This window comes from Carcharhinus amblyrhynchos, chromosome 4 (genome assembly GCF_965287045.1).
Source record: "Carcharhinus amblyrhynchos chromosome 4, sCarAmb.v2.hapA, whole genome shotgun sequence".
NCBI classification, from domain to species: Eukaryota; Metazoa; Chordata; class Chondrichthyes; order Carcharhiniformes; family Carcharhinidae; genus Carcharhinus; species Carcharhinus amblyrhynchos.
Window position 1 is genome coordinate 57,698,543 of NC_137327.1, and position 19,177 is coordinate 57,717,719.

Sequence of the window (19,177 nt, forward strand, 5' to 3'; positions counted from 1 at the left end):
AGCTGGCAGAGTTAAGAACCAATTGCTCCAGTTGATCCAACTTCCCTTAATTGCCTTTAAGTGCTTCAGGTGATTGGGCCCTGCTTCTGATTGACCTCCTGGCTCGAACCCTAGAGGAACTGAAGTCTGGCAGTTGAGTTACTGTTTGTACCCTTGACGTTCTATGCATTTCCCTATACCATAATTGGTCTGATGATGTCAACAACAGCAAATTCAAATTTGATAGGGTCCTGATTGCTGAGTGTCTTCTTTAAACAGATAGGCTAACACAATTGCAAAACCTGCAGAGCTGGTTACCAAGGCAACCCTGATGCTTTTGGTCTGAAACAGATGTTGCCATTTGTGTACCCTGTTGACCTTCATTTTAAACATTCTGGCATTGAGCACAAAACAGCTTTTTTAAAGGGACCATATACTGTTTTTTTCCCTCAGACAATTTTTCCAATTTTTTTACATCTTTGTAAGCATCCTTTATATTTTTACAAAGTCAATTTCACATCAAGGTTAACAGCACAGTAACTGAGAGAGTTCCTGATGGAAGAATGATAAATGAAATCTCTACTTTACAGCCAATTGGAAAGATGCTGGGGGAACTGTGTGGGGGGGAGGTAGTTGTTTGTGTTAGGTTGGGGGGGGCAATTTGGGGAAGTAGGGAGCTTGAATTGGGATTTTGGGGCTCTTGGAATGTTGGAGTGGTTGGAAGAGTTTGGGGGGTTATTAGAGGTGGAGTTTTAGTGGTGGTGGACTTTGGGGAGGTGGGTGAGGGGGGTGGAAGATGGAGGTTGGGGCGTGGGGTGGCATGGGGGTGGTTGTTGAAATTTCTTATTTATGAATTCCATTTTTCCATTTTTGGATATATATTTGTACGATTTGTATGCCAGATTCTGAGGAAAGGGAAACAATCCAATTTTTAGTTAAATCTGCATTAAAATTATGTACCATGTGTCATTCTTCTCTGACAAATTCAGATCAACAATTCAATCTACATTTTTCCTCTGTTGGTAGATATCTGATTGACAAATCCTAGGGATGGTGTCATCAGTGTAAAAAGGAGCAGTTGCCATTGATGTATATTGTGGGTTTGTGCCAGACAAGTCAGAATGGTAAGGGTGTATTAGCTACAGAATTTAGTTCTTAGGTGAATGTAATGAATATGTGTAGCTATTTATCTAACATCAGTTGATTGCTCTGTGATTAATTTTCCTTATAGAATCAACTTTGGACCTCCAATTTCACCATTACTACAGCCATTCTGCTCAAAGTAATAAAAGAAAGACACAATCTACATTTGTACATCGTTCATGATATCTCATATCGCTTTAAATCAATGAAATAGTTTTGAGTTATAGTCACTGATACAATGAAGGCAATGTTATCAAATGGTGTAGTAGGCACGAAAGGCTGAATGGCCTACTGCTACTCCTCATACATATTCCATATGTAACTTTGGATGGATGAGACAAGCTGGGTTAGATGACTTAGTTATCCATAATTATCTTGTGAACATAGAATTATAGAAACATAGAATCTCTACAGTGCAGAAAGAAGCCATTAGCCTTTTGAATCTGCACCAACTACAATCCCACCTAGGCCCTATCTCCACATCCCCACGTATTTACCCTCGCTAATCCCCCTGACACTAAAGGAAAATTTAACATAGCAAATCATCCTCACCTGCACATTTTTGGACTGTGGCAGGAAACCAGAGTACCTGGAGGAAATCCACGCAGACACGGGGAGAACATACAAATTACACATTGTCATCGGATGCTGGAATTGAACATGTGCTGTGAGGCAGCAATTTTAACCACTGTGCTCCCAAAGTTGTTTAGAGTTTTGTTTATTTTGTTACAAATGGAACTTCTTGGTGAACATGTTTGGTGGGGTTGAATTACCAGGAAAGGAGTGTATAATGGGCTCACAGTAATTCAGTAATCTGTTTTACACTGTACGGGAGTCTTTGCTATAGACTTCAATCTTGTCCTCTTGTCTTTTTGTCTACTTGCCCATTATCCCATTCCATTTTGGTGCTTTGATGAGTTTTTTGAGGAATGAAATCCATAACAAAGCTGAATTCCATATGTGTTGAAAATATAATGTTGTGAGAAGTAGCAATCAGCAGAGTCTTCAGACTTGTTGATTAAGAAAACACAACAGATACATATATTAACCATTCAGTCTTTGTCCTCTGGCCTCTTCAAAGTTGTGCTGCACAGAGATACTTGAGGATTCCAACACTTCTCACTGACAGTGAAGGCCTGTGTTGTTTAATCATTCCACTTTTTTGCTCAGGAGTCATTTGATCTTTCTGCCCTGTGAGATTACTGCTAATATAAATTCCAATTACATAACTTCCCTGAAATATTTATATTGAATAATACTATGATCCCAAGCAGGGGAATGCCTTCTCCTTCTTCTACAGAATGGAAAAAAGATTGTGTGCAGTTCATTGGGTTGGAAATATTGAATCTTTCCCTCAGATACGAATTTACCATCACTGTGTCCATATGCTTCAATGTACAGAATATGTCCTTCACTGTTTCACATCATACCGAGAGTATATTGCCCTTCTTTCCTTCTGGTCTGTCTCATTCTCATTTAGCACAGTTCTGTTCACATACTTACATTGTTCAATTTGCTAGGTCTCGAAGTATTGCTGTTGATAATGCAGAGGTTTAAGTTTTTACGTTTATTCATTAGTGTCACAAGTAGGCTTACGCTAACAATGCAATGAAGTTACTATGAAAATCCCCTAGTCGCCATACTCTGGCGCCTGTTCGGATACACTGAGGAAAAATTTAGCATCGCCATTGTACCTAACCAGCACGTCTTTTGGATTATGGGAGGAAACCGGGGCATCCGGAGGAAACCCACACAGACACGGGGAGAACATGCAGTCTCCACACAGACAGTCACCCAAGCTGGGATCGAACTCAGGGCTGTGGCGGTGTGAGGCAGCAGTGCTAACCACTCTGCCACTGTGCTACCCCCAGTCTGAACTAATGAACAGTGCAGGAGTTTCAAACCGCACCTTGGTCTGTTGAGAGTATGTATCTCACTACCACATAGTAGATTTGTCACTGAATTAGTAAACCAGAAGCTTTGACTAATGATCTTGGGTCATGAGTTCCAAGTCCCAACAGAATTTCAATTCAATTACTCAAATAAATATCATGCAAAAATTTTCACTCGATATTGGTGACCATAAGACCGACAGATTGTATTAAAAACTCATCTGGTTCACTAATGCCCCTTTCAGGGGCAACATCTGCCATCTTTACTTGGTCTGGTCTACATGTGACTCCAGACCACAGCAATGTAGTTGACTCTTAAGAACCCTCTGAAATGGCCCAGCAAGCTATTCAATTCTATTCAAGAAGACAACTCACCACCACCTTCTCAAGGGCAATTAGGAATGTGTAATAAATGTTGGCTGATGCTGACACCTTGTGAATGAGTTTAAAAAAACCTAGAGATTTGGGGTTTAAACTCACAAAGTTCTCTATTGAGTGCCATGAACTTGATTGCAATGTTTCACGTACACAAGGAGATCTCTCAATCTTAGCGAACACTTATACACAAGGAATACTCAGCTTTGTGTCCCTCAGACATGGGGTGAGAAGCATAGAATCCTTACAGTGCAGAAGAAGGCCATTTGGCCCATCGAGACTGCACCGACTCTCTGTCAAAGTGTCTTAAATAGGCCCTCTCCCCTACCCTACTTCACATTCAGCATAAAACCTGCATATCTTTGGAGTATGGGAGGAATCTGGAGCAACAGGCGGAAACCAATGGAGAATGTGCAAACTCCACACAATTACACAAAGCCAGAACTGAACCAGGTTCCATGGTGCTGGGAGGTAGCAGTGCTAACCTCTCTGCCACTATACTGCCCTTAGATAGAAATTATGAGGAAATGCCAGAATGAGCACATTATCTAGGCTGATTATCCCCTTGCAGTACTGAGGGAATGATGGAATGAGCATAGCATCCAGATCGATGCTCCTGAGTACTGAGGAAATGCTGGAATGGTTGAAATGTTAATTAAAGGACCTATTTGCTTTCTTGTGACAGCTCCTATGGCAAAGCAGAGTGGTACAGTTCCCCTGATGTCCTGACCAATATTCCTTCTTTAATAAACCTCCAAAATTAAGGTTCTGCTTCCATTGTTGTTTGCTGAACCCTGCTCTGTGCAAGTTTGCTGTTCTGTTTGCTGCATTACATAAGAACATAAGAAATAGGAGCAGGAGTAGGCCATCTGGCCCTTCGAGGCTGTCCCGCCATTCAATAAGATCATGGCTGATCTGTCGTGGCTCAGTTCCACATTCCCGCCCTCTCCCCATAACCCTTAATCCCCTCTCTTATCAAAAACCCATCAACCTGCTTCTTAAAAATATTTAGCGAGGCAGCCTCCACCAGTTCAACGGGCAGGGAATTCCAGAGATTCACCACCCTTTGAGTGAAGAAGTTCCTCCTCAACTCCGTTCTAAACCGCCTCCCCTTTATCTTGAGGCTGTGCCCCCTAGTCCTACTGTCTTTTTTGAGTGGGAAGTGTCTCTCCACCTCTATCCTATCCATCCCATTCATCATCTTATACGTCTCAATGAGATCTCCCCTCATTCTTCTAAACTCTAACGAGTACAAGCCGAGTTTATTCAGCCTCTCCTCATAGCTCAACCCCCTCAACTCTGGTATCAGCCTAGTAAACCTCCTCTGCACTCCCTCCAAGGCCAAAATATCTTTGCGCAGGTGCGGCGCCCAAAACTGCACACAGTACTCCAGCTGCGGCCTCACCGATGCCCTATACAGCTGCAGCAAGACCTCCCTACTTTTATATTCAATCCCCCTCGCTATGAAGGCCAGCATCCCATTCGCCTTCCTGACCACCTGCTGCACCTGCAAGCTGGGTTTTTGCGACTCATGCACAAGGACCCCGAGGTCCCTCTGCACCGTCGCCTGCTGCAGTTTTTCACCACGTAAGTAATAGTCCTTCCTACCATTCTTCCTACCAAAGTGGACCACCTCACACTTGCCAACATTAAATTCCATTTGCCATTTCCTGGCCCATTCGCTCAGCCTATCTAGATCCTTCTGCAGACTCTCCACACCCTCTGCACAATTTGCCGTTCCCCCAATCTTGGTGTCATCTGCAAATTTTGACACCCTACACTCGGTTCCCTCCTCCAGATCATCTATATAAATGGTAAAAAGCTGAGGCCCCAGCACCGACCCCTGGGGCACTCCACTAGTCACCATCCGCCAATCCGAATAGCACCCGTTGACCCCCACTCTCTGCCTCCTATTTGACAACCAATCCTCTATCCACGCTAACACCCTACCTCCAACTCCATGTCCCCTGACCTTCTGCAATAACCTCTTGTGAGGTACTTTGTCAAACGCCTTCTGAAAATCCAGAAAGACCACATCCACCGGCTCTCCTCTATCCACTGCCCTAGACACATCCTCATAGAACTCCAGTAAATTTGTCAGACACGACTTCCCTTTAATGAAACCGTGCTGCGTCTGCTCTATCAAGCAATTCCCTTCAAGATGCCTCGCAATTTCCTCCTTAATGACGGATTCTAACATTTTACCTACCACAGACGTTAAACTAACTGGCCTATAATTCCCTGCCTTTTGCCTGGCACCCTTCTTAAACAACAGCGTAACATTAGCCGTTTTCCAATCTTCCGGCACTTCCCTGGAATCCAGCGACGTCTGGAAAATAACCACCAAGGCATCCACTATCACCTCCGCCATTTCTTTCAGAATCCTCGGATGCATTCCATCCGGTCCTGGGGACTTGTCCACAATCAGCCCCCTCCAGTCTGTCGAGCACCGCCTTTCTAGTAACAGTAATGTCATTAAGACCCTCCAGTCCTACCACCTTTCCATCACTAACACCCAGCAAATTATTCACGTCCTCCTCCGTGAAGACAGAAACAAAGAAGTTATTCAATACCTTAGCCATATCCCCATCCCCTACCACTAGGTCCCCTTTCTCATCCTCTAAAGGACCAACGTTCACCTTAGCCAGCCTCTTCCTTTTTATATATTTATAAAAACTCTTGCTATCCTTTTTTATATTAAGTGCTAGCCCAGCTTCATAGTTTCTCCTACCCTCCTTTATCAACTTCTTTGTCAATCTTTGTTGACATTTAAACCTCTCCCAATCCTCTTCTCGCCCACTACTCTTAGCCACTCTAAATTCCTCCGCTTTTAATTTAACACTTTCCTTCACCTCCTTCGTTATCCACGGCTTATTACCTCTCCTCCTACGGTCCTTTTTGACCATCGGAATTTGACCATTTCTGCTGAGCACCAAGAAAGATCTCCTTAAAGATCCGCCACTGCTCCTCAGCAGACCTACCCTCCAACGCGCTCCCCCAGTCAACATTCGCCAATTCTTCTCTCATCCTACCATACTCCCCTCTATTCAAACAAAGTACGCGTGTCCGGGAACCCACTTTCTCCTCCTCCATCTGCACCAGAAACTCCACCATACAATGATCACTCTCCCCAAGAGGATACTTCACCACAAGGTCCCTAATTCTACCCGCCTCATTACATAGCACCAGATCCAAGATAGCTCTCCCCCTCGTCGGCTCCAACACACACTGTTCAAGGAAATTATCCCGGCAGCATTCCAAGAACTCCTCCTCGAGCCCACCGCGTCCAACATGGGTCGACCAATCAATATGCAGATTGAAATCCCCCATAACTACGGCCGTACCATTCCTGCACGCCGCACTTATTTGCGCGTTAACAGCCCGCCCAGTGACTATATTTCAAAAGTACTGCATTAATTGTAAATTACTTCGGGGTTTTTTAAGGTCTCTTTTAAGACATTTTTAAAGACAAGTTTTTACCCCTGGTGAGGGGAAGTGCCACTAATCCACTCAATATTTCAACGCCTGAAGAGCCTAACCTTCTTACCTTAATCCAGCCAACATTCCTATTATAAAATGTAAAATACTGTGGATGCTGGAAAACCGCAATAAAAACAGAAAATGCTGGAAAAACCCAGCAGGTCTGGCACCGGGTCTGTGGGATAGAAATGGAGTTAACACCTGGGACTTTCTAGCACCTTCTGCAGCGGGATTTCTGGTGGCAAAGGCAGCTTGCCATTGGCCACTGGAGGGATCGTCCAGTCTTCCTGAAGTCAATGGCCATTTGCTTTGCTCACCGGCTGAACTGCCAGGTGGACTTTGGTGGGACTAAAGATCCTACCAGCAGGAAGGGCCAGAAAATCCCACCCACATTTTGAGTCTGTATAACTCAGCAGAATCCTTGGTTTCTCTCCAATTAAACACATTGGGCCCTAACTTCCTCAGAGTGGGGATCAATGTTGGATTCCTCTCCATGCCTCATTTACCTGCGGGGTTTTCCTCCATGTCTGTCTTACCAGACTTTCTGGTTCAGGCTGGCTGAGATCCAAGTGGCACAGCAGTGCTTGAATCCACACATTAAAGTCCAGCTCCATTGAATTGAAGAACACGTCACCTCTTTACTGTATGAGCTGCCTGAAGCAAGAAAGCTAAAGGTCCCATTGACATTGACAGGCCAGGGAGGTGTTGGTCAGTGGGTCGGGAAGGAGATCAGATGGTGGGAGAGTTCAAATGTTGGGGGTGATGGAAAGGGGGGAAACCTTGGGGGCGGTATTAGAGATTGGTGTCAGATCATCGGACAGGGTGGGGGGTGCCAGAGACAGGTGGGAGTTGGAGGTCAGGGGTGGTCAGATCTGGGTAAGGGTCAGGCCTGTTAGATAGGGGCCTGGTTGGCTTAAGAAATCTATATGGAAAGCTCACCGTCATGTGGGATTGGTGGGGGAGGGAATGAGGCCAGCATCTGGAGTGGCCATCGAGATGGAGACGAGGGAGGTGCAGCCTGCTGAGGGGGATCAGGGTCAGGGGATGGTTGGACTGCTGGTGGGTGGCAGGGGAATCAGGGGAGGGGGGCAGAGGGAGATTGGTTTGAGCTGGCGGTGGGGGGAGGAGAGAACGGCTATGTGGCTGTGTTGAGGTTGGCCCAGACATGCTCGGGGGCCAGCAATCAGACTGAGAGGAGGGGGTTGGGGAGGGGAGAGGGGTGAGAGGGCAGGTGACGTGGGGGTTGTACGGCTGGCCAGCAATCGAGCGGGACAGCAATCAGGAAGTCGGGAGACAGGGGCCACTGTGTATGTGTTGATCTTGGCACTAACAGATTGGTGCACGCGCAGTGGCCCGCTCAGTGCTATCGCTGCCGGCCTTTTGGCCAGGAATAGATCTCTGGAGTGAATAAAGCTAGTGCACACTGCGGTGCTCAGAGTGTGGGAGATTCTTTTCGAAACTCCGGCTGAAAAAACCAGTGTGATTTACTCCAGTTCTCACACAAATTTGACACCTAGAATTCTTTTGGGAGAATTGCCCCCGTGAAACTTGTGATATTTCCCTCCATCTTTCCTTCAGTTGATTCTGGAAATATGTGAACAGGAATCACTAGGAGCCAAAGATAAAGGTTCAGCACAGCAATGATTACTGATGCATCCTGGGAAGATGCGTACACTGCACATGCTCAGACTGAACAATTTGAATTCAGTGAATGGAATCACAGACTCTGGACTGAAGGATCAAGCTCAAGGAAAGGCTCAAGTTAAAACTAGAAGCTTTGAATCCCTACTGTGCAGAAAGAGGCTATCCAGTTCATCACATCCGCACTGACTTTCTGAAAAAGAATCCCACCCAGGCCCTCCCCTCCACCTTATCTCTGTAACCCCACACATTTACCATAGCTAATTCCCCTAATCTGCATATCTTGGGACACTAAGGGGCAATTTAGCACAGTCAATCCACCTAACCAGCACATCCTTGGAAACTACAGGACAATTTAGCAAGGCCAATCCACCTAACCTGCACTGCGGGAGCAAAATGGAGCACCTGGAGGAAACCCATAAAGACATGGGGAAAATGTACAAACTCCACACAGTGATCCAAGGCTGGAATCATAGGAACCCCACAGTACAGAAAGAGGCCATTCGGCCCATCAAGTCTGCACCGACCACAATCCCACCCAGGCCCCACCTCTACACATTTACCCACTAATCCCTCTAACCTATGCATCTCAGGGCACTAATGGCAATTTTAGCATGTCCAACCAACCTAACCTGCACATCTTTGGACTGTGGGAGGAAACCAGAGCACCTGGAGGAAACCCACGCAGACACGAGGAGAATGTGCAAACTCCACACAGACAGTGACCCGAGCCGGGAATCGAACCCAGGTCCCTGGAGCTGTAAAGCAGCAGTGCTAACCATTGTGCTACCATGCAATCAAACCTGGGATATTGGCACTGTGATGCAGCAGTGCTAAAAAGTGCCAAGATATTCACAAAAGCATTGAAAGATTAATTTAAAAGAATGAGAGGTGATTTTATTGAAAAATGTTGGATCCTGAGTGGACCCGACAGGACGGACGCTGTAAGGATGTTTCCTTTGTGAGAGAGACTCGTACTAGGTGGCACCGTTTAAAAATAAGGAATCGCCCATTAAAGGCGGAGATCAAGAGAAATTCTTTCCCTCAGAGGATTGTGAATTTGTGGAACTCTCTTTTCCAGACAGTGGGAGGCTGGGCCATTAAGGCTGAGTGAGATAGATTATTGACTGACAAAGGAGTCAAAGAGCATAGAGGGATATGAAGGCACGTGGAGTTGAGGCCACAATCAGATCAGCCATGTTTAATTGAATGGTGGAGCATGCTCGAGGGGCTGAATGACCTACACCTGCCACACATTTGTATATTTGTATGTAAAAGTCAATTCAGCGGATAAATGTTATCATGCGATTGTAATAACTTAATTTTTCATTTCTAAAAGCTCATTTTGCTCAACAGAAATTTCAAGTAATTGAGCAAAAAAGGTAGAATTTCTTTCCCCAGAAAATCTCGGAGTGACTAGTAACAAATAATAATCTGGCAGGATACTACTTACTAACAGAATTGTTGTTTCGTAGCAAACACCTCAGTATTGAAGGTCTGAACATACAGCCTCCTGGCACAGATAATTACAAAACAGAATTTGGGACTGAGCCTTCCTGTAAGAGTTAATTTACATTGGACTTTTCAATGGACTATAACTCTCATGTAACTGATAAGTTGTATTGCAGATAATACAATATGTTTTTGATTTGCTTTTATTTATTATTGTCACATGTATTAACAGACAGTGAAAGGTATTGCTTCTTGTGTGCTATACAAAGCATACCATTCATGGAGAAGGAAAGGAGAGAGTGCAGAATGTAGTGTTGTAGTCATAGCTAGGTTGTAGAGAAAGATTGACTTAATGCAAGGTAAATCCATTCAAAAGTCTAATGGCAGCAGGGAAGAAGCAGTTCTTGAATCGGTTGCTACGTGACCTCAGACTTTTGTATCTTTTTCCCAAACGAAGAAGGTGGAAGAGAGAATGTCTGGGGTGCATGGGGTCCTTAATTATGCTGGCTGCTTTGCCAAGGCAGCAGGAAGTGTTTGTCAGCCCCTCTGAAAATCCTCTGGGTCATACCACTGGAAATCAGAAAGTAATGCTTCATTTTATTGGGGACACAGAGCATTTATTTTAATTTGTTTGTGGGTTGGTAAAGAAAGCTGATTCATGGGTATGTGCACCGGGTGGATAATATTTCACCTTGCAAACACAATATTTCACCTTGTAAACACAAAGCTGGTTTCAAATCAAATGTAATGGGTTTTGAAATTTTCACAAGATTCCTTGAAAATGAAGGTTTTTCTCGAGCCTTCAAGCTGGGGAGTGCTAGAAGTCAAGCATTATAATACATTGCAAAACATACAGGGCCTGCTGTTGCTTGGTAACAGGCTCTGTGGCTCATTCAGCGACTGGTGCATGTGTAAGGGGTGATGGGAATGGTGCGGGGGAATGGTGACTGTCATTCTCCTACATTGTACACAGGCACTCCTGCACCACGCATTGCTACCAGAATCAATATTGTTCAACTTGGGAATGGCATGATTGTGGTGCTGTTACAGGTGCTTCACTAGCCATGATCACACAGGTATGAAGTGAATGGGGCAAGTGCAAACCCAATCTACTCAGGCATTGACTGTCCGTTTCTTTGGGCCCCTTTCGCAGAGTCACCTCTGCATGCACAATTGTTAGGACGTAAGCACAACATCATGGGCTGGAGGGTCTGTTCCTATGCTGTATTATTTTATATTCTACGTACTCAGTTGGTAGCATTGTTTCTCCCTGTCCCCTGAGTCAGAGGCTTCAAGTATTAATCCACCATACAGATATCAGGCCCCGAATTTTCTGGCCGTTCTCATTGGTGGGATCTTCCAGTCCTGCCAACAGCAAATCCCCTAGGGGTGCTGAACAACGGGAAATCCTGTTGACAACAGTAGGATCAGAAGAACTCACTACTGGCCAATGGCGGGCTGATTCTGCTGCTGTGAAGCACGTGGAAGATCCTGCCTCAGGCTCTGGGTCATGTTGGAGAGAAGCTGTTACTTTTTTCCCTGGGCTGGGATTTTCCATCCACACCACAGCAGGTTTCCCTGCAGAGGATGGGGCGAGTTATTCAAAACTCTACTTTGGCAGGATGGAAGAGTCCCCCCCTCAATGGGAGGGGCTGGAAAATCCTGTCTCTTGGGTTTCCCTGTTGTCGGAAAGGAGAATATTAGTCACGGTTACAAATCAGACAAGGGCCCTCTCCAGGTGTGTGTGCCTGTTTGGAGAAGCCAGCTTCAGGTGCACACATGTTGCCCTCTGCAGGTTATTAGACTCACTTATTTTTCCAGAAATATACTTTATTCATAAACCTGTGAGAACATTACAAACATTCTAAAATGACCATCACACAAGAAGCAATAATATTCAGGTACTTTATGTATATCAAGTAACACTGAAGCGACAGATGCTTCAATACAATAAGGGAAACATTTTAGAAATTTTACAATGGTGTTACAAATGTTGCAAGGTTATTTTAAAGCTTGCCTAGATAGAACAAGTTGCACTCTGAGGCGCTTCAGTACAATGGAGATATATGTAACATTCACTGCATGCATTCAGTGAGTCATTCGTCCCAAGAAGATTTTGCTCCCCTTGGGGCCCTGAGAGAAAAGGAGATGGCGGATCCTGTTGGATGGTTCCCTGAGCAGACTGTCAGTGTCATCTGGCAGAACGCCTCATCACCAGAACTGACAAACAAGTATCAAGATCTGGCTTGGCTGGTGGTGAGAAGGGCACTCCCCGTCAGATCCTTTATGCACGTTCGAGGTCTCAACAGCACCGCACACTGCCCTTGAAGCGGCTGCAGGCTGATGAGACAGTCTCACGCCTCCTTGTGGAGTGTGCCTTTGCAAAGAAGGTCTGGAATGAGATGCAGTGGTATTTGTCGAGGTTCATCCTGAGCAGCTCGGTGACGCAGGACTCTGTGCTCTACGGGCTGTTTCCGGGGACGCACACCGAGACAAATATCAACTGCTGCTGGAAGGTCATCAACTCAGTGAAGGATGCACTTTGGTCCGCCCAAAACTTGCTGATCTTCCAGCCAAAAGAACTGTCCTCGACCGAGTGTTGCAGACTGGCACATCCCAAGGTCCAGGACTACGTGCTGAGGGACGCGCTGAAGCTTGGGACAGCTGCCGCAAAGGCACAATGGGAAAAGGCCACACTGTAAAGCCTTTCAACCAAAGCAGACCGAGGGCCCAGGAACTGCAGAATACCCTCGACCTGCGTAACTGTGCCAATCTGAGCAATAACGGCACACAGTAAATCCTGAGGCATGTATATAGTTTTAAGTTTTGAAATATTATGACTGTAATTTGTATAGATCTGTAAAAAGTTTTAATTCTGCACTGTTTGCAATTCAAAGACATGTAGATTTGCAATGGTTTATTTGAGATTTTTATGAATAAAGTGCATTTTTGGAATAGCCCAGCTGTTGGCTCCATTGCTCAGTAGAGCACTGGTCAACGAGTTAAATTCTCATTGAAGCCTGTGATTAAAATTCAGTTCAAATTAATTAAACTTAGAAGAGGCATTAGTGTAAGAAAATGTTATTTTCTTCAGGAAAACTAGTAGCTGGCTCCTTTTCAGGCTTTGGCTCCTACTTTGGGTCAGCTTGCTTTCCAACCTGCTCACATTCTGTCCGTCTCTTCAATGCGAGCCGAATCATGATCCTGTCCTCAGATAGCTAACATTCTCCCTGGCAGATTCAGATGTGAGATCTCAGTCAGTGAGTTTATCAGCAATTGGAATCTCTGACCCTCTCTTTCGGGTGAAAGAAGAATCCATGGATTGCACTCAGCTTGTCAAGAAAGTGTGTGAATCAAAAGGGAAAGAAAATAGGCACCAAATGGACAGAAAATATGTATGTGAGAAATGCGTGTAAATGGCACACTGAACTGTCTATTGCCTCATGTGCTCATACTGTGTAGCGCAGAGAGGAAATGTATTTCATTGATCCACAGGAAGAAAAGGTAAGGAACCTTTGCAGAATCAATTTTGGCAGCCCATTTTTTAACATCCTGCCACCCATCCCAGGGTCACGACCCCACTTTGAAAATCAGTGATTAGAGAGAGGGAAAGGAGTACTTAAAGTTTATTTTTTAGTGTCACAAGTAGGCTTACAGTAACACTGCAATGAAGTTGCTGTGAAAATTCCCGAGTCGCCACACTTCGGATACACTAAGGAAGAAAATAGCATGGCTAATGCACCTAACCAGTACATCATTTGGACTGTGGGAGAAAACTGGAGCACCCATGCAGATACAGGGAGAACATGCAGACTCTGCATAGACAGTGACCCAAGCCAGGAATTGAACCCAGGTCCCTGGTGCTTTGAGGAGCAGTGCTAACTACTGTACCACCATGCCTGACTTCAGTATAAGTGATATACTTTAATTACTTGTGCAGTAAGGTAGTATGGACAGCTTATTCAATTCCTAGTCAGTAGAATTGATATGTTATGGTTCACAATCAGTATGGGCAACAAAATAGACAGTGAGCTGCTCACCATGTATCCTTGTGCTGCAGCAGTGGGTTAGTCAGGGGACTGATGTGTGTCAGACATGCTCTTGTTAGACCAGCTAGGGTAATTATAACCAATGGACATCATCAGGTATCCCAATGGTAGAAACTTTCCAAATTAGAAGCAAGATTTATTGCTCAATCCATTGTGGATGGAAGACTGTGCTCATGTAAAGGGGCAGATACCTCTGATGGGATACAGGAGTTGTGTAAAAGGGGGAGTTGAGGTGGCAAATCATGTTCAATTGATGGGGCAGGTACCTCAGGTTGTGTCCGGGAGAGTATGAGCCACTGCAAGGCAGATCCTGCTTGTGAACATCAATTGACCCTCAGCAGATTCTCCCTGACAAAACTCACTCAGTGCTTCTCCAGCTATATCCATGTAAAGAAACAAGTCAATGTTGCGGGGAGGCTAAATTGTGACCCTCCAACATGGCTCATAATGGCTAGTTTCAAAAATTAGATAGAAACATAAGGAATAGGAGCTGAACTCAGCCATTCGGCCCTTGGGGCCTGTTCTGCTAATCAACAAGATTATGGCTGATCTTTCACTTCACCTATTCCCATATGTCTCACCTTGCTTAGTATCAAATTCATGTCATGAATATACTCCAGGACTGGGCATTCACAGATCCATGGGTTCGAGAATTCCAAAGAGTAGCAAGCATTGAAGAACTGTCTCCTCATCTCAATCAGAAGAATGTGAGAAATAGAAGCAGGTGTAGGCCCTTCAGCCCCTCAAGACAGTTCTGACATTTGGTAAGTCATGGCTGATCTGTCTGTGGCCATAGCCACACTTTCCTGCCTGTGTCCTTCCCTAACCTTTGATTGCCTTGTCAATCAAAAATCTGTCTAACACAACCTTGAATATATTTATGACCCGGCCTCCACTGCTGTCTCAGGAAGAAAATTGCTAACGCTAATGACCAACTGAGAGGAAATTTCTCCTCATCTCCATCTCTGGGGTATGCTTTATTCTGAAACTGTGTTTCCTAGTTTCAGAATCCCCCACGAGATGAAACTTTCTCTCAATATCTACCAGGTCAATCTTCCTCAGAATCACTCACGTTTCAATAAGATTGCCTCTCATTCTAATAAACTCAATGAATTTAGGTTTAACCTGTTGCCTTTTCTCATAAAACAACTGTTCACCCCATTCACACTAAATGGCTGATCCCTTATCCCTGACTCTGTGTTCTGGGTTATCCCAACCAGACGAAACCTTTTCAGATGAAACCTTTTCTTAACATCCGCTACTGGACATCCTACACTGACTATTTCAAAAATTGTTTCTTGAACCACAGGACTCGCCCAGTGAGTTTGCAGACTGATTTTTCCCTTCTACAACTTGGGATGGAATCTAACCGGGTGAAAAGCTCTCCACCATCCTTGACTCCAGTACTTAAATTGGGTTTGGAGTTGTTCCTTGTAGTTTGGTGTCACAGAGCACAAGATGGTAGTCCCAATCTGACAAGTCACAAGGATGGCTTGCTCTCAGAAACGTAAAGTGTTATATTGGTGTAACAAGAGGAACTTAATTCTGCCACAATCCTGAAGATCTAATTCCCTGACTTGGGGCTGCCAACTCCGATTGGAAATAATCCTGAGGATTTGATCTTGTGACCTTTGTTCATATGACATTCAATCATGTTTCTGAGATGTTTAATCACATGGCATTTGATCACATGATATTTACTACTTTGCTATTGGTGAGAGTCTCAGAACAAACCTGAGCAAATTTGAATTTCAGTTTAGGAGGGAAGTGAGGTAAGGTAGATAAAATAAGATAATCTATCAGTGTTGCAAGTAGGCTTACATTAACACTGCAATGAAGTTACTGTAAAAATCCCTAGTTGCCAAACTTGGAGCCTGTTCAGGTACACTGAAGGAGAAATTAGCATGGCCAATGTACCTAACCAACATATCTTTCAGACTGTGGGAGGAACCCTGAGCACCTGGAAGAAACGCATGCAGACATGGGGGGAAGGTGCAGACTCTGCACAGACAGTGACCTAAGTCACTGGTGCTGTGATGCAGCAGTGCTGACCAGGCATAACAATTTAAAACTCAATGAAAGAACACAGAATCAACATTTAAGGGTGAATAATGTTTAAATAAAAACTGTTCCTACAGTATCCACCATGATGAGGAACACCAAGTAAATATCACTGAATGAACAGTAACATTGACAGAAGTAACTTTCTAATTAAAGTTTTCTGCTGTGTTCAGTGTACCAGCAGTTCTGAGGAGGGAAGAGCAACTCTGGAGATTGAGATCCTTGTGCATAACTCATTTAGATGCGTCGGTGTGTTAGATAATAAAAAAGGAGCAGAAGTAGGCCATTTGGCTCATTGAGTTTGCTCCACCGTTCAATGAGAGCATGACTGACCTGATGTGATAATCCTCAACTCCACTTTTCCATCTTATCCCCCATAACCCTTGATTTCCTTACTGATTAGAAATCTGTCTATCTCAGCCGTGAACATACTTAATGATCCAGCCTCGATAGCATTCTGCGGTAAAGAATTCTACAGATTCACTACCCTCTGAGAGAAGAAATTCCTTCTCATCTTCATCTTAAGTCTGTGCCCCCTTACTCTGAGATTATATCCTCTGGCCCTAGAATCTCACACAAGAGGAAACAACCTCTCAGCATCTATCCTGTCAAGCCCCCTGAGAGTTGTCTTTTGTTCTTCTAAATTCCAATGAGCACAGGCCCAACATACTCAATCTCTCCTTGTAAGAAAATCCCTCCATACCCATGATCAACTTCATCAACCTTCTCTGGACTGCTTCCAATGCCAGTATATCCTTATCCTTCCTTAGATAAGAGGACCAAAACAGTTTGCAGTATTCCAGGTGCAGCATAACTAGTGCTTTGTACTGTTTTAGCAACAGTAAGAAGTCTCACGACACCTGATTAAAATCCAAAGGTTTATTTGAGAGCACGAACTTTCGGAGTGTATATGCTCACCTGATGAAGGAGCAGCGCTCCGAAAGCTTGTACTAACAAATAAACCTGTTGGACTTTAACCGAGCATCATGAGACTTCTTACTGTGCCTACCCCAGTCCAACGCCAGCACCTCCACATCATAGTTTTAGCAAGACTTTCCTATTTTTACGCTCCATTCCCTTTGAAAGGCATTGGTAATGGAGTGAGTGAATATGGCGGATGGAGTGCCAATCAAATAGGCTGCTTGTTGGAGCTGCGCTCATCTAAGCAAATGGACAGGGTTTCCATCACACTGATGACTTTTGCCTTGTAGATAGTGGACAGGATTTGGGGAGTCAGGGGTTGAGTTACTCACGACGGGTTTTCCAGTCTCTGACCTGTTCGCGCAGCCACAGTTTGTATGTGGTTCATCCAGGATGTTGATAGGACACTTCAAAGAATATAACAGCCAATGAAATAGTTTTGAAGTGTTGTATGTTCACTACTGAATGTAGGAATCACAGACTTGTTATAGCACTGAGGGAGACCATTCAGCCCATCATGTTTGCATCTGTTCTCCAAATGAGCAATTTACTTGGTGCCATTTTCCTGCCCTCTCCCCATAATTCTGCCCATTGTTCCTTTTCAGATAACAGTCTTATTGAAAACTTTGATTGACCCTGCCTCTACTGCACTCTCAGGCAGTATGTTTCAGACCCTAACTATTCGCTGTGTGTAAAAGTTTTTCCTCATACCCCTTTTGCTTCTCCTAATTATTTTAAATCTATGCCCTCTCATTCTCAATTCTTTTAAGAGTGGGAAAAGTGTCTCCCTCCCTGCTCTGTCCAGACCCCTCCAGAGGTGGGTTTGAACACCTCTATTAAATCTTCCGTCAACCTTCCCTTCTCCAAGGAGACCAATCTCAACTCCTCTCATCTACAGAAGTTTCTCATCCCTGAAACCATTCTGATGATACTTTTCATCTGTCAGTTCAATGCTTTCACATCTTTCCTAAAGTGTGGTGCCCAGCACTGGATGCAGGACTCCAGCTGAGGGCAAACTCATGTTGAGTACATGTACACTATAACCCCCTGCACTTATTCTCTGTGTTCCTATTAGTGTCCCTATTAATAAAGCCTAGGATACAGTAAGCTTTATTAACCACACTCTCACTGTCCTGCCATCTTCAATGACTTATACACACATTCACCCAGGTCCCTCTGCTCCTGCACACTCTTTAGAGTTGTACCCTTTATCTCATATTGTCTCTACACGTTCTTCATACCAAAATAAATCACTTCACATTGTTCTGCATTGAACTTCATCTGCCACCAGTCTGCCTGTTCCATCAATTTGTCTGTGTCCTTTTGAAGTTTTACACTGTCTTTCTCACAATGCTTCCATGTTTCATATCACCCACAGATTTTGAAAATATGCCCTGTACACCAAGGTTTAGGTCATTAATATATATCGTGGAAAGTAGCCTGACCCCTGGGGAACTCCACTACAATTCTTCCTCCAGCCTGAAAAACTTCCATTAACCCTTACTCGCTGTTTCCATTCACTCAGCCAATTCAGTATCCAAGTTGCTGCATTCCCTTTTATTCCATGAACGATCCCTTCACTCACAAGTCGATTATGCGGCACACTGTTAGGTGCTTTTCTGGAAGTGCTTGTACACCATATCAACAGCATTACTGACGCCCAGGAGGTAGATGGCTGCCAAATCTCTGCCAACATCCACGTGGTCAGTTGCAAGCTGCCAACCAGATTGTGCTACCCTGCACCATTTTCACAATGGACAGTCCGCACATTGGGAGGCAAATGTTTTTGCAAGGTGGGCGAAATAGGAACAATAAAGTTCCTACACACTGAACATCAGAGAGCTGAGTCATTCCTAATTCAGAGTTTACAGGAGCTTGAGTTCATCTGTCACCATTTTAACTTTGACTGGTGTGTAACAGTTCACTCAAGGATTCTATGCTTATTTGTTCAGGGGACATGGATGTCACTCACTTTGCTGCAGGGGTGGGGGAGGGTGGTGCTGGTACCAGCAGCTGGGGGATGGGGTCCTAGCCAGCAACAAAGAGCAGGGTGGGAGGGGTTGGGGGGGGGGGGGTAGGGGTGGGGTGTAGGGTTCCCTGGAGATCAGAGTTCTCTTTAAACATAGTGCCCTAAACTCCAAGGAGCCAGCCTTGCCAGCGTAAACCACCCAGCGGGAATCTCAC